At 38.5% G+C, this 16048-nt stretch overlaps 1 long non-coding RNA gene across 1 annotated transcript in view; it reads right to left on the bottom strand.

Annotated features, from left to right (window-relative positions):
• Positions 1-6263: 6263 nt before the first annotated feature.
• The window catches only part of LOC136749563 (uncharacterized), a 28686-nt gene continuing 18901 nt past the window's right edge, over positions 6264-16048 (bottom strand). Inside the window, exon 3 of the long non-coding RNA XR_010816764.1 lies at positions 6264-7408. This is a non-coding gene — a long non-coding RNA (uncharacterized LOC136749563). The remainder of the gene's footprint in view (positions 7409-16048) is intronic.

The raw sequence follows: 16048 nt of genomic DNA, 5'->3' as shown, positions 1-16048 counted from the left end.
CATAGGGAATTGAGTATACTCAGTTTAGTCAGGTACTATGAAAACATTTGACTGCCACTCCATGGGAATTGGTACAAATACTTTCAGCTACATATGTATTTGTATATTCAAAGCAGTTTCATTTTTAAAAGGTTGTCAACTTCAGTCTTGAAGTCTCATTTAATTTCTTTCCATTTGATTTGCATCAGCTTTAGATCCTAGCCCAACCCTAACCTTTATAATGCTTGTGTATCAGGAGTTCATGTACATGTTTTAAGGTAGGTAGGCCCCCTTTCTCAACCGAAACAACGTCAATAGTTAAATATTGCAGAATGTGAATTGTTGGGGAAATGTATGACCCCAGTTCCTTCTGTGGTAATTTGTTTACACTAGTCAGAAGAAAAAGATCACACCCACTATTCTGAATTGAGCACTTGCTTAGTGTTTGGTCACAGATGTGAGTCACATTTGATGTAATATTTTACGGCAAGTTTCAGTTAGTTATCTGCAAAGAGGAGGATAGGCACCCCTGCACAGAAACCGAGAATGACATCTGTAGTTCATGTGTACATGCTGTACTGGTGTTGAGAACAGACTGCATGAAGACTCACAACACTGATTGCTTGTATTTTACATTTGCTAACTTTTTAAAGAAGAAAACATCAAATGGATGAAGTACATCGAAAACAATGTAATATATATAGTTTTGATCATTCTGTGAGCAACAAACTGCTTCTACTGTAAGGAAACCTTGGTGGGAGAAGTTAAGGTAACCACATACTCTCTAGATATGTCTGACAGGAGAAGAGAAGAGGGAGATATGATAAGTGATACAGTGAAGAGCAAGGACACATACACCTCTATAAAAGGTTACTGAGTTCAGAGGCCTTGGCTTAAAGTGAAAAAGATAAGCTGTGATAGAAGGAGGGGGGTGGCAGGGTTTCTAGGTACAGAACAGCCTTAGCACGTATCACCCATCGCCACATATAGAACATGGTGTTCTAGGCTGTGAAATGACATCATCACTTCCTGTGCCTTGGCAAACACAGTCTTACTTGGCTGACAGACAGTGGCTCCTTCCAGCTAGGGAGGCTGCAGGAGGTTCTGTTCCATATTAGACAGCTGCTGCAGCTGTTCTCGTCACCGTTAACAAGTGCTATGGTTAAGTCTAAATATAAAGTGGGAGGCTAGACATTCTTGTGGACTGATTGCAATACACATCATACTGTGGTTATGGTCACTGGTGGGTTTTCTTGGGGGTGGTTAACAAAATGTGTCAAAAAATAAAATGCACATGGAGATTTTTCATACTCTGGCTCAGATTGGTCACGGGACATTCTGGACAGTATGGTTATGTCAAAGTCAATGACTGTTTATTTACTTTTCACTTCTGCTTAACATAAAGTACAGGATTTATTGATTGTTTTTTCACTTCTGCTTAAATTAAAGTCTACTATTGCACTATAATACATGTCAGATGTTTGACAATCCTTCACTCAGAGTGTCTCTCTCCTGGATTAACTTCTCTTGATAGTAAGAGAGACTTGTTATGGATAGTCAGCCATCCATTTTCCTATGTAATTTACACAGAGTATATGAATGATATCAAAGAACAGCGCGGAAGCATGTGACATGAATTTGAAAATTGTAACAAAGAGGGCTCTCCAAGGATTATAATGGAATTACACTTGAGCAAAGAGCAATACTCTGCTTCAAATAAAAAGATACAGAATCAGTCTTTATAAGCTTTCATGTACAGCTAATTAACTACATCTCTGATTCCAATATAGATTTATGACATCAATTTTAGCAGGGATGGCTCTGGAGGGTTATTTGTTACACGCTTTTAGAGTATGGTATGACTGTGAAGAGGTAAGAAGTGTTTTCATGGGGGTACGTGTTATTGGTTATATGAAGGATACAACAGATTCCTAAAATGTAATCTGAAGCTGTCACAAAAACTTTCACACAATTAGAAAAGCTCTGGAGACTAAAATGACATTATAGCAAGTTCTGGGTGAAAAATTACAACACCGAAAAAAACAAATCCTGAGAATGATGACGCAACTAAAGCCACTTATACCAGGAGGCAGCCTTGAGGAAGGTTCATCACAGCATAGGCCCTGTAACAGCGAGAGACCAACACCAAGAGTCAAGGCAAACTGCAGTAAACACTACATAACTGTGGCTATCTGTGACTAGCCTGGCAAAAACATTACATATGCTATGCCATCTTTCCAACTGCAGAAACCATGGAAAGAATAAATCAACCTTCTGAATATTTATTTTGTTGCCGGTGAAACAGTAAGTACATTTGAAAGGTTAGTAATGAGGCAAGCCCGCCAAAACACGGTGTTCTCATTTGGTAGCTTATTCATTCCAGGATGTATATCGTCAAGCCAGTTCCTTGGAAGTTCCCCATGGATCCCACATCTCTAGCACAGAATGTTAAGTTGTTCCACACATTGTTCTCTTTGTCCACAGTTTAAACAGTGCTTGCCTGTGTGTACAGGGTGCTGAGACACCACCCCGTGTCTCTGAAATCTTGACAGAATTGAAAGTAAGATCCACGTGGGCCAGGTTGAGTGTGATATAAAGAAGCTGATACTGTATGTCTTCTTAAGTGAGGCTGTCAATTGGGCACTTGCAAGACAACAGAAGAACTGTCATTGGAACATTGCTCGTCTTTGGCAGGGACGTGGTGTTTAGAGGCAAGCTTCCCTGAGGATTAAATCTCATCCCCATAGTCCACAAAACCTTAGTAGCTACATTGGAAATCACTTGCCTTCCCTCTCTATCAAAGCACTCAAGCTCAATAAGAAAATCATGCTTGTGGATCATTATTATGGTTTTCAAACATGTTGTTCGACAACCTTTCCGATTTTCTTTCTAAACTGCTATCTTAACTTTAAAGGGTGGGTCTTAAAGAGTAAGACGTCAAACTTACACGAAACAACAACGTATGATTTGTATTGTCTGAATGTAATGTGTCAGACATGGCAGCAGAGGGAGCTTGTACCCTTCCAAAAACCTCTTGTAATGTTGATCATTAATGTATCAATCTGCTGTAGGTCAAACATTAAACTTTATGCCAGATTTGGTGCCAGGTATAATGATAAAAAAATCTTTATGGAAACCATTTTCCTTCATCAGCTGTGAATCAGACACCAAGACTATATAAAACAGAAGGTCTGTTTGACTCCCTAGCCCAAGTATATTCCTGAAAAAACTGCCATATATACAGAAAGAGAGCTACACGAAGGAGAGAACACCTGGTTATTGTTTAAACACATGGCAATAAAGAACCTGCAATCTGGACCATATCTTGTTTTACAAAGCACAAGTTGTAAATGTAAAAAGTGATTGTACGGTGCAGGATATTTAATTCTGCATTGGCTCGCATATAAGGGATTTACATTTAATTGTTTTTTTTTCTGTTAAATGAATACAGTTTATAAATATTTGGCCTAATTAAATGCATGTTTCTTTTCTGCACTTATTTCTGATGTGTTCATAATTACATATGCATATTACTTTTTACCTACTAATGCAGAGATCAAAGATGCATATGATTTGTGACTATATGACAGCGTGCACATTGCATCGAAAATGCTATTTAGGGCCATTGGCAGAGTGATGCAAATCATACAGCAGACGTGTGAAAGATAATTTCTAGAGCATGAGAAGCGTTGCTGTGGAATGACTGTGTGTTGATGATATATGCCTGTCTGCTGTGCTTGTGGTTACATGTACTTGATCAAGAAATAATTAACTTGGTGTTCAATGAGGGAGAAAGAGACAGAGAGGGAGAGCAAATAACATGCTTTTCAGGAAGTGGTAATGTGACAGTAGGGAAGCAGTATAGCAGTGAAGGTATTGTGGTTAAACGAAAGAGAATGTTGAGTGTACTGTACTGCTCTGAACTGAAATATTTCAAAAAGAAATGCACGGACATGAATCTCCATATTCTTTTGAGTGTTGTGTACTGAAATATGGTGTTGTTTATGAGCAAATTAATCACACAATATATACTATTTCCAGTGGATTTGTTTGCATGTTTGTATTTGCAGGGATTACACTGTAAATTAAGTCTAAATTGTTCCAATATGCACACAATTTTTCAAGTATTGTTGACTGTAATGTGCCACTCACGTTAACGAGGCCAAGCACAGGCCCGTTTAGTATTGCATTAATTTCAGGTAAAATGAGTCTGTGGGCTGCCTTGTGGTGATGTTTAGTGAGAAGTGGAGGAACTGAATATTGTTAAGGTGTCTTGATAAGTGACGGTTGACCCTGCAGAAATACCTTTACTATGTGTCAGGTGTCCCATGTTTGTGTTTTTTAAACTGTGATAGTGACTATGATACAGAAAGTGGTTCAAGGTAGACATAGCAGTGCTATCACACAATATCTGGAGCAATGCGGTCTTTTACATTAATTTATAAACCTAAAATTCTCTAAATGTAGAGTTTCTCTTAGCAACTTGTATGAGAAAGCAGGTCTGAAACTGGTTTCTGGCCTGGGCAGACCAATACTCATATCTGATGTTCTTGTGTGTGTTCAGATTACTAATGCACACACACACAAATCTATGAATGAATGGTACAACTGAAAAGTACACGAGAAGATACTGCCCTCTAACCTCTATAGGAACATGTAGCAGAATGTATCAGCTGTACATGACGTTGTTGGCTGCCTTTAATGGTTATCAGTATGCTTAGAAAGGCAGAGTTCAGAGAGCTGTTGACCAACTTTTACACTACTGTGAGTCACAAGGAGCCTTCCACCTACGCTGCCATTACACTTAATGTACAGAATGGTCCCTATTACTGGTAGTACACGCATACACACTACACCACGGGGGAAGGGGGAAACAGCATACACCAAATACTAGATGCATAGGGTATTAATACAGGACACGTAACATACAAACGTCAGCACAGGTTGTCAGACTAACACTCATAGAGACCACACTATGAGCAAACAATTTAATTAAGCCAGAAATTCCAAAAGGCCACGGTGCTGAGTCTCCTGTCCTCCTTGCGAAATGTCTCTGAGCCATAAAGCCTACGTGTCTCTCAAAGGGTCCGCCGTGTTCACTTGTGTGTATGATGGTTTCTACACGAATGCCTGCTGTAATGACAGCCTCAGTCCACTTCCGTTCTTATTCATGATTTGCTTCTATTCATAATCAGAGTCAATGTGATTGGTAGGGCAAGGATCACACCATGTGTTTATCATAACAGGGATCTCAACCCTACACATCTGTTTGGATTACACCTGTAGACCATTCTAATCTTCTCCTCAATGTGAATTACTATAATATGGAGGTGAATGTTTACAGGAGTTGTTATTCTTCCAATATAGTGTAACATTATATGTTGGTGATTGTTAAACCATGTAAGTGACAATGGATCATGCTATCAGCTACATAACTTAATAAAAATAACAGAACAAATAATAATGCCCCCTCATTGACTTTTCAGAAACCAATCTGGTTTAGAGTTGTAGTCAATATTTTAAGTTCTTAAAGTTTGAAATAGGACTATGTTTTTTTGCTCCCTTCACTTTGACAAAAGACATTTCCTGCAGGGTGGACATATGCACACACTTCACTGCAGACATCATATGCAAAGCAGGAATTGTGGAGTATTCTCTTTAGGGCATTAGCACAATCACACACACGCAAATACAAATCCCTCCCTGAACGAGTCAAACGGTTCAGATCCAAATACATTACTACACGGTACAGCCTACAATATAGAAGCACTGAAATACAGTTATCTCAATCATCTATTTAAAATGTGGTGGACATAGAGGTCCCATGAGTGAAGGGGAAGAGCGAGAGAACGTCAGGAAAAGGCCTTGCACTATTCTGCCAGGCTCAGAATAAAAAGGAGAAGTGGTGTGTGAGTGTGCTAACTAAAAGCAGGAAACAGGCATCAGATATGAAGAGAAAGACAGAGGGGCCGGAAACAGCTGAACGTACACTGGGCCCACATAGCACTGTCTGAACTGTAATAACCCAGGCACAGCCTAAACACAGTGCAGGCCACACATTCCGGGCAATTGCAGATTGTGAAGTGCAGCTTTAATGGAGAGTGAGGGTTTAGAGACACTGGCTGGCACTGTGGCCCCACTGAAACTCTTTGTGGGGCCACATCTCTCCTCCTGCCACATTTAGTATCTCTCTCTCCCTCTCTGTTTAACTCTGTTATATCTTCTAACAATTTATATGTTTACGTGGGTTATACACAAGGAGGAAGTCCAGGAACACACCAAGGTAAAACAAGGCCCAACTTTTATTTACATAACACAACAAACAATGTTACATAAATATGGCCCCAACTACATGGTATCTTTTCAGGTTTCTACTCTTTCCTTATTGCCCAGTGTCAGACTACGGCACCCTGGAGAGTTCACAGCACAAAACACAAAACACACCAATCTCTCACTTCAGTTTCACTTTTGTGTTATGGGTGTGGCTGCTATGAAGATGAAGAAGAATATTCACACATCCAGGCCCATATTCACACAACTTTGATATTAAATTTTCCCTAATATAAAAAAACAAAAACTCCCTAATAAGTGGGTGTCTTACGTTTGTTTTCCATCTTTTAATCTTTTTAGGATTCATCTTCCTTATAAGGTATCAAATAGAACATTAAAAATACATGAAAGGAAACAGAACAGTACTTAAATAAAAACATTGTTTGGATCAAATTATACAGGAAATACTCTATCCTGCTAATTAGGCATCCTTTCCCAAGGTAGTTGGTACTCTCCTGTAGTACACATTGTTGAAAGATTTCTCAGGAATTTCTTTCTGAATGAAGGTTTTGTATGCTTTAATTTAGTCTATGATGGGTTACTGATTCATTCATTCATTTATTATATCTAAGTTTTGAAAATTAATTCAGATTTACTTTACTGATTTACTGACTAATACTAATGATATTATAATGATTATGACTATTATAATAATGCTTATTATTATCATTATTTTCAGTATTAGGGTTCTTGAAGCAGTATATATAATGTGGTTTATATGTCAGTGCCTGCCAGTATAAATAAATACATACATACATAAATAAATATTCCTTTCAAGCCCAAAGTCTAACCTGGTTTCCAGGATTCTAGGGACGATATAAACCTTAAAACTGAGAAGATTCTGGTTGAAAAGGGCAGGACCTCAGCCCCCAGACTTTCCACTGCAAAACTATGGAACACGAGGCCTCCCGGGCGCTCTTTTTCCTTGAAGCCCTTGAAGAGTTATCTTTATTTGATCATGCTGAGTACCCAGAACCCGAAGTGTTTCTGTGCTTCCACTGTTTAGACACAGTGTGGTATCGCAGAGTCTCTCACTGGAGCCAAATTCACAGGATCCGCTGCCAGTAAAAGACGCCCAGCTTCCTCTTTCAGTGGATTTCTAGTTGAGTCATTAGAGAGATAGGGTACACTGAGTACAAAAAGAAGAAACAACAGAAGCACAATAATCTCGTAAACCACAGAAATGTGTCATGATAGATGAATGTATATCATTTTTAAATAATGCATTTTAGCATGAGTTTTCGGTTCTGAGGATGGCTAGAGTGGAAACCCCTATTCCAGTAACCCCTAGCTTCCATTCCAGTAATTTCTCATCTTTAGTAGGTGTTTGAGATTTGTTTCATTGTCAGGCCTTTGCATAGATCTTACTGCATGTGGAGTTATTGTACGTGGCGCTACACAACTTATATATAGCTATAATATCATACAAATAAAATTATTTATTTCAGTGAGTGTATTTACAAATTCCCTGCCCATATTATTACAGTATATCTCCCTACTTTCTACAGCCTTAAATAGTTCAGGAGAATGCTTTTGTTCGAAAGGAGTGAATTAACCAAATTATTTTATTGTGTTACCTGAAATGAACACACGTGATTTTCAGTCACCTTTTTTCCAAGGTGACTCATTTTCAAGATAAAAAAATGCATGTACACAATGCAGAGAGTAGATATTGTAGGATTCCATGATAATACAGTATATTGTATAATACAGCAAAATATATGGCAAGATACAGAAAATATTAAATTAAGTGACTATACTTTAACAGTTATGCTGAAGCACTATTTTAAAATGAAAATATATTTTACAAAGATTGCAATTAATAAACCTTCTCCCCCAAAACAAACAAAACAAGATTCAACAAAAGATACAACCAAATATATATTTCTTGGCTTCCTAGATTATAGTATATATACCTAACTGAGTGTGTGCAATTTTTTTGTTATATATACTAAGAACATAAGAACATAAGAAAGTTTTCAAACGAGAGGAGGCCATTCGACCCATCGTGCTCGTTTGGTGTCCATTAATATCTAAGTGATCCTATCCAGTCTATTTTTAAATGTTCCCAAACTTTCAGCTTCTACCACATCGCTGGGTAGTTTATTTCAGATTGTGACTACTCTCTGTGTAAAGAAGTGTCTCCTGTTTTCCGTTTTGAAGGTCTTGAAGTCCAATTTCCATTTGTGTCCCCGGGTGCGTGTGTCCCTGCGGATCTGGAAAAGCTCCTCTGGTTTGATGTGGTCGATGCCTTTCATGATTTTGAAGACTTGGATCAAGTCCCCACGTAGTCTCCTCTGTTCCAGGGTGAAAAGGTTCAGTTCCCTCAGTCTCTCAGTAGGACATTCCCTTCAGACCTGGAATAAGTCTGGTTGCTCTCCTCTGAACTGCCTCTAGAGCAGCGATATCTTTCTTGAAGTGTGGAGCCCAGAACTGCACACAGTATCCAGATGAGCTCTAACTAGTGCATTGTACAGTCTGAACATTACTGCCCTTGTTTTAAACTCTACACTTTTAACAATATTGTTTGCCTTTTTTATTGCTTCCCCACACTGTTTGGATGGAGAAAGTGAGGAGTCCACATAGACTCCTAGGTCTTTCTCATGTGTTACTTCATCTAGTTCTATTCCTCCCATAGTGTAATTATAGTGGACATTTTTGTTACCTGCATGTATTACCTTGCACTTGTCCACATTGAATTTCATCTGCCAGGTGTCGGCCCACAACTGAATATTATCTAAGTCCCTCTGAATAGCCTGTGCCCATTTGGGGTATATGTCATAAAACCCCCAGGGCAGCTGGTAGATTTATTAATGAGGTGTAAATATTACTTATTCACTGGTTTCAATACATGTCGCTGCATGAGATATGTAAGTGGCTTATCTTAAAAGGAGTGAGCTGGGAGAATTTTTCTGTTTTTGTTAATCTCTTCAGTATAGTTCTGATATCATATGACACTGACACACTGTGAAAACAGTCTCTCAGAAATAGCCTGAACTGACAGTGAAGCTGGAGCTCTGACTGGTAGTAGAGAGTCATCAGCTGGTGTGAAAATTATTAAATGCAATTTTGGAGGCTTTGCAGGTTCATCTTATCCTGCACAGGCAGAGAAAGACGTGTATATTTTCCATCACTATATGAATACTCAACATCTTCCAGTTATTTTGCGACCAGCGTCCTGTTTTTCATAAAGACAATGCAAGTACAAATTAGTATCAGAATGACTCCTTCTAAATGTGCGTAAGCATTAATTCTCCTGTTGGGTTATTCCAGTTATGCACTTCAATACTTTCAATTGATTTGAGCCAATGAGTGAAACAAGGAAAACACAGACTGGAGTTACTTTTCTTTCTTCCTAGGTGATTCAGGTGCTGATTAAAATAAAATAAACTTTGCAGCTGGTCTTCAAAATACTACAAATGTTTTAATCCAGAGCACATTGTAGTGTAAGCACATTATAATCTGATAAATAAGACTTTAAAATATAACATTTCTGAATCAGTAAATAAAGAAGGAGTGAATATGTCTAATTAAATAGCAACATGCTATTTAGGACAGCCACAATGAAATCACCCAGATGTCACTCTTATGATCACAATTGGTCTCTTTTTTAAATCGAATCCAATTTTCTATAAAGAGGAATTCAATGTGAAATTCTTGCCTGAGAACCAGTACATTTTAGAAGGATCCCAATCTAGTAAAAAAGTAAGACCAAAATAGAAAAATCAAACAAAAGAAAAAAACTCCTGAATGGTAAAGTTGTGTCCCAAAGGCTGGAGAAATTAGTTTCATATCAAGCCTACATGGTGGTCAATGAGCATATGAGGTCATAGCAGTAAGTCAAGCTCAGTAATTAGCAAAAAAGAGGGAATAATTATTGGAATCTCTAAATAAAGAAAAACAAACATACCAAGAAAAATGTGTATTGGGTGTTTAGACAGAATAGTGTTTGATAGAATTGCTGCTGAACAGTATTTGTTTTAGTTTGAAAGGAAGGGCTTTCCTGCATTACAACCAATACTTCTCACAAAACACATGACAGAAAAACAAACAAATAATGTAATCAAGATGTTGACATGCTTATAAACACACACATTACCAGTTGTCTCCTCCCATAACAAGGTGACATTAATGACTTTCACAACTTGTGTGACTTGTCAGGTGACTTGCTGAGTCAAGCAAAGTCTTAAACATTTCCCCACTCTGGCGTCCATCGCAGCTTCAGGAATGAGTTATCTCTCACTGTGTTTTAATACCTTGCTGTACCAAGAGAACATGTTTATATTGAGTGTTTTAAAGTGTCGGGCATGATTTGTCTAGTAATAATCACGTGAATTCTTGGCACGCTGAAAGAAACTGAAACTGACATGAAAATGAAATGCCTCTCTAGATATCTATTAAGACCAAGCCTGCCAGATTGCACACATCCAGTTCAAGTAAAAGTGTTTGTATGCATTGCATTTGTTAATTAGTGTTCAGGATTGAAAGTGAAATTACCCTTTAGCCGTGGAAGCAAGCCATTCAATTAAATCGATCATGAGCTGGTGAAACATGATCTGCCATCTTTGACGCACTAAAACAGGAAACAACTCGGATTTCTACAGAAATGTCCATCTTTCGAATGAGAGTCAACAGACAAAGCTAACAATGCACCAATTCACTGTACATATGCATGAATAGAATAGCCTGGAAAAGGAAATACGTTTTGTTAAAATTCAACAAAATGTATCTTGCTAGCTACATGAGTAATGACATTTATTAAATGATCAGCATGCTTCTATTATTTTGTGTGCTTTTATAAATGGACTGCAGAAAATCCACTATACCTACACCTACTACAATCCTCCGATGTAACATGAAACACGTGCTATGCCTTGTTTTAATGTCACTTCAACATTTTCTCGGGTGCCCTTCCCTTTGCTTGCCCACTTGACAGAAATGAGCTGAAATCAGCTTTTTCCTTTTTTCCCCGTATCTGTTTTGCAACTTCTCTCCTCCTGTAACAAGCCCTAAATCAGTTCCCATGTCCATGTACTGTATCAATTGACAGAGACACTGAACTATCAGAAATTGATTCAGGTGACTGAACAGTTTGGAGTAAAGCACTGTAGTGGTGGTGCATATTTTGTGTGTTGTGAGGAGGAAGCTGGGGATGAAATATGTTTCTGGTCAGCAATTATGGTAGATTAATGACCCTCAAAAATGAAGATAAATGTCAATTTTCCCAGTACAGTGTCAACATTAGTGTGTTTGTGTATTATATTAGGAAAAGAGTGTCATAAAAAAAGAGTTGGTAAATGAAGCTCTTTAGAGGAAGTAGATCCATCCACTGACATTTCCTTGACCAGAAGTACAAGCTGTACTTTTGGAAAAGGAAACTAATCCCTTTTAAATTCTTACTGGCAGACAACTCTGCCTTTTCCGCCACTGAGTGGAACCAGGGGGGTTAAAGAGCAAGCTGATCTCAGGACAACCCGTTTCCCTAGAAGACCCTGAAAACCAGGACTTTCCCCAGTGCGCAACTGTCACCCAAAACTCAAAAACAAACCAAAACAAGCGACTCTGAGGCACAGCGAGCTCCCTCTTCATGCGGAACAATGCCTGCTCTTTCTGCTGTTTCCACTGTTTGTGAAACACAGCTGCTTAAAGACGTCATTCTTGAAATCCCAGTCAAAGGCTTACCAGCACTTACCAACCAGCCAACTAATCAACCAGGGTTTTCTCCCTCACATTTGTTTTCACACACATGTCATTCCACACACACACACACACACACACATCAATACAAGATGTGATTTCTTGTTTTCCAAGTTATATTGATAGCAACCATTTTGATGTCAGTATTGTTAAGTATGATAACTGGTCATCCAGTGTGGAGGGACAGCCTGATCTAGGCAGGGTCTTGGTGGTGCCATACTCCTTCCACTCAATAATACTCTTGATCGTGTCCAAGGAATAATCAAGGCCTACAATATTTGTTTATACCCATCCCCTGATCTGTGCCTCCACAACTTAGTCCCAGAGTCCTTTTGAAAGCTCCTTGGTGCTCATGGTTGAGACTTTGCTTTAAAATGCACCTCCCACCAGACGCAACATACAGGGGCTGCTGAATTTATCCTAAAGTCTTGTGAATCACTGCAATTAAACACAGGTGGAGGCCACTTAACTTGGTTTCTGTAGGCAACAGGTTACACCTGAGCTAATTTAGGATTGTTGTTACATGGGGGTGTGGACACTTAGCCAAACAAACCAAAATTTTCTCCACATTTCTAAAATATGTTTTCACACAGGATGTGTAGATTTCAATGCATTTTAATTCCAGGCTATAAGGTAACAAAAGGTGAACAATTTGAAAGGTGTAAATAAAAAAATAAAAAAGTACTCTGGTCATGGGTGAGATACACAGCTGATCCACAGTACAGTGTACAATGTCTAATTGGTTAAGAAAATACTAAAAGAGTATTAAAGGTTATGAGCATTTTTCACAGTAATTGAGTTAGTTGTGGTTGTTGGGTTTAGGTATATGTAACTTAAGATGTATTTGTACTTTTTTGAAAAGTCACTTTAAGCCAGTGATTGGTTAAATTGCATAATTGAGAGTAGAGTGAGAATGAAAGCTGGAAAAGACCCTGTAGCTGAACAAGACATCCCCCCCAACACACACCCCCTTCTGCATTAAATTTGATCAGTGTGTTTACAGCTGAACACTTGACACGAGCAATATCTAGCACACTTGGAAAGAAATGACAGCTCCGAAATGACGACTCTGCAGTGATGCCTTTCCACAGAGGTGACTCATGTTTCTGTCAGAGGTGTTACAGGCGAGGATGTGTTTACATACACTCTTTTTGCTTACTCAAAGCAGTACTCCGATCTGTCATCGTTCACGTTTCTAGTTTCCATGGCAGACTTCTTACTGGCAGCACACCTCAGCGCCGCTTGCTTTCTGTTCGCCTGGGCTGTATCATGACAAACACGAGGGAACTGGTCACAGATGGATCACGTACAGTATCTTCTAATCTTTAAATTATAACCACACTTCTGCTTTAAACCTTACAGGCAGCATAGGTTTATGGAGGGCTGGAGCATCCTGTTTTGTTTTTTATTATTAATTAATTGAATTAATGGATATAATCATTGGCTCAACTAGTTAAGGTGACCATCTTCTCCTACAGATTCAAGAATCTCATCAGAGAGAGATAGTGCCTGCAGAACAAAAAAAGAGTCACAATTCAACGCATAAAGCTATTTAATTACTTAGAGCTTGGGAATATAATTTCCAACAACAAATAAAAGGTGTTGCTTCCTACATTTGACATATAAGAAGTGCTAATAAGATGGTATGGATGGTGAGGCTCAATGTCCTATAAATATTGCCGTTATAAAAGGAAGAATACAAAAGACAGAGACCCGTTCACATTTATTAGGCTGGCCATGGGCCACCTCAAATTGAGTCCTTCTTTTTTCTGACCCCGTTCACATTTGAGCTAAGTGCGTTCACATATGCGGCTACAAATTAGTCCTAAACTAAATGCATGCCGGGAATTAAATCTGCTAAAACAAACCAGTTAAGCATGACATTAGGTCTGCTTACAGGTGTATGCGATGTATTGATATCACAACTTATTAATATTGATATATATTGATCGCGTCTATATGTTCTTTGAAATTAATCTTAACCCTGTGCAGCCGAAATTTTCTAATATAATTTAAAAATACATGACGACAAGACGTTTTGCAGATGTTTAAAAAAAATTGAGAACATTTAAAAATAGACTAGATAGGATCCTTGGATTACTTAGTTATTAATGGACACCAAACGAGCACGATGGGTCGAATGGCCTCCTCTCGTTTGTACACTTTCTTATGTTCTTATGTTCTTATATGGTATACTAGTTTTCACCCAACTCAGGGCCGCCTCAAAACTGTGACCCCGTTCACATATGAGTTATGGCATTAAGGAGTTCAGGGCTGGCCTAAATCTCAAATGTGAACGAGAGACATATGGCCTTGCCACATTAAAATCTGCCCCACCAAACAGTGGCATAGTCAAATTAATATCAGCACATGGGTGTTAATATCAGCTTTCTGCATGACAGTCCGAACAGGGCTGAGGTAACAAACAAGATGTATTTCTACATGCTCCAAGTCGTGCTTGCCGGTGCTGTCTTTGTACAGTACACACATTACATTACCGCACTCATTGGTTTCCAGTGAGGTAAATCTGCTGTGAGCTATGATGCATCACAGTCAAACGTGACACAGATTGTATCGTAAGCAACCCAGGCATTTCCTGGAAGTGCTCATGACGATGTGTCTGATAGGAGCTCTGAAAAACAACACAGGCTCCTTCATGCAGGAGCAGTGACCGGTAGTGTTACAACAGGTCACATGAAGTTCCCCTAGACTTTAAAGTGTTGCTACTGGATGAACAGTGCTACACAAGAAACACAATGAAGTCAATGCAGTTGTTAAGCGAAAAGCTGATATATTGAGCTGCTTCTCAGTGTAGAAGTAGTAATGAACACACAGAACTAAATTGAACTTTCAACTTTTTTACCTTTAAATACAGCATATTTAATATTGGCAACAGATCCCCTTTGAAACAGAGAAGAGCCATCTCAGAATTGTGCAGACAAACATACAGAAATAAATAAAACAAACCTCTTGAATTCAGATTTGTGGAGGCAGCATAAAAGTTACTGAGCTACACCTAAAATATGTCCCTGCTATAACAACAAAGATGTGTATACATATTTATAGTTACTTTCAGGGCATAAACATAATCAAACTGGTTTTGATATTCCTAGAAAACAATCTTGCAATGGCTTCAAGATCCAGACCTGAGGAATATATAACATTGGTCAGATTTGTTTTGCATTTTTTATTGCAAAACAAGGATATGAGGTTTGTATCAATATAGCAATATGGATCCTGGTGCAAGAGTATGACTGGTGTTCCTGTCATGGCAGTGCATTCCCTGAGTTGACCTGAATAAACAACATGACCAAGAGAAATACATGGTTTATTCAATGCCCTGTTTTGGGGAAGGAGTTACATTCTGGCAAGCCCAGGGAAATTTGGTATTGTTATGAGGAGGCATTTTAGCACTGAATATATGAGTATATATATACTGGCATGCTTTTAAGGAAAATCTGAAAGTGCTGCATATAGTTTGTTTTGTTTGTAAAATGCCATCCCAGCAGCTTTTTACAGAGGGGAACAGGAAGTAGGAGCAAAGCTATGTAACAGCTGATACAGCTAGGTGGCAGGAAATAGGCTCTTGACATTTTCTCCATCCTGCATGAATAGTTGGTTGTGTCACTACCACAGATTCCTGGAACATTGTGACTTCCATTTGTCAGTGTTGCATGTCATTTGACTTCATTGTATGTCTAATTGGAGAAAACCTGACTGGAAATTCATCTTTCTTTATATAGGTCTTATTTCCCCTGCTATTGAGCTATCCTCTTTCTTCGCTTGGCTTTAGGAGATTAAAGGGACAAAAGCATGACATGCATTTCAATGTCCCTACAATATTGCAGCTGTGTAGAATGGTGATATTATTTAGTATATAAATACACATTTACCAGTTTTCTATGGTTTCTATGGTCCATAATATCAACTAACCTTTTAACAATCAATAACAGACTCCAGAATATATTTGTTTCCTTGTGAAAGGTGCTATACAAATAAACACTGATTAATTGACTGAGCCTCTACATTCACTATGAACAAC

The sequence above is a fragment of the Amia ocellicauda genome, chromosome 5 (genome assembly GCF_036373705.1).
Source record: "Amia ocellicauda isolate fAmiCal2 chromosome 5, fAmiCal2.hap1, whole genome shotgun sequence".
NCBI classification, from domain to species: domain Eukaryota; kingdom Metazoa; phylum Chordata; class Actinopteri; order Amiiformes; family Amiidae; genus Amia; species Amia ocellicauda.
This window is presented reverse-complemented; position numbering and strand designations above follow the sequence as displayed.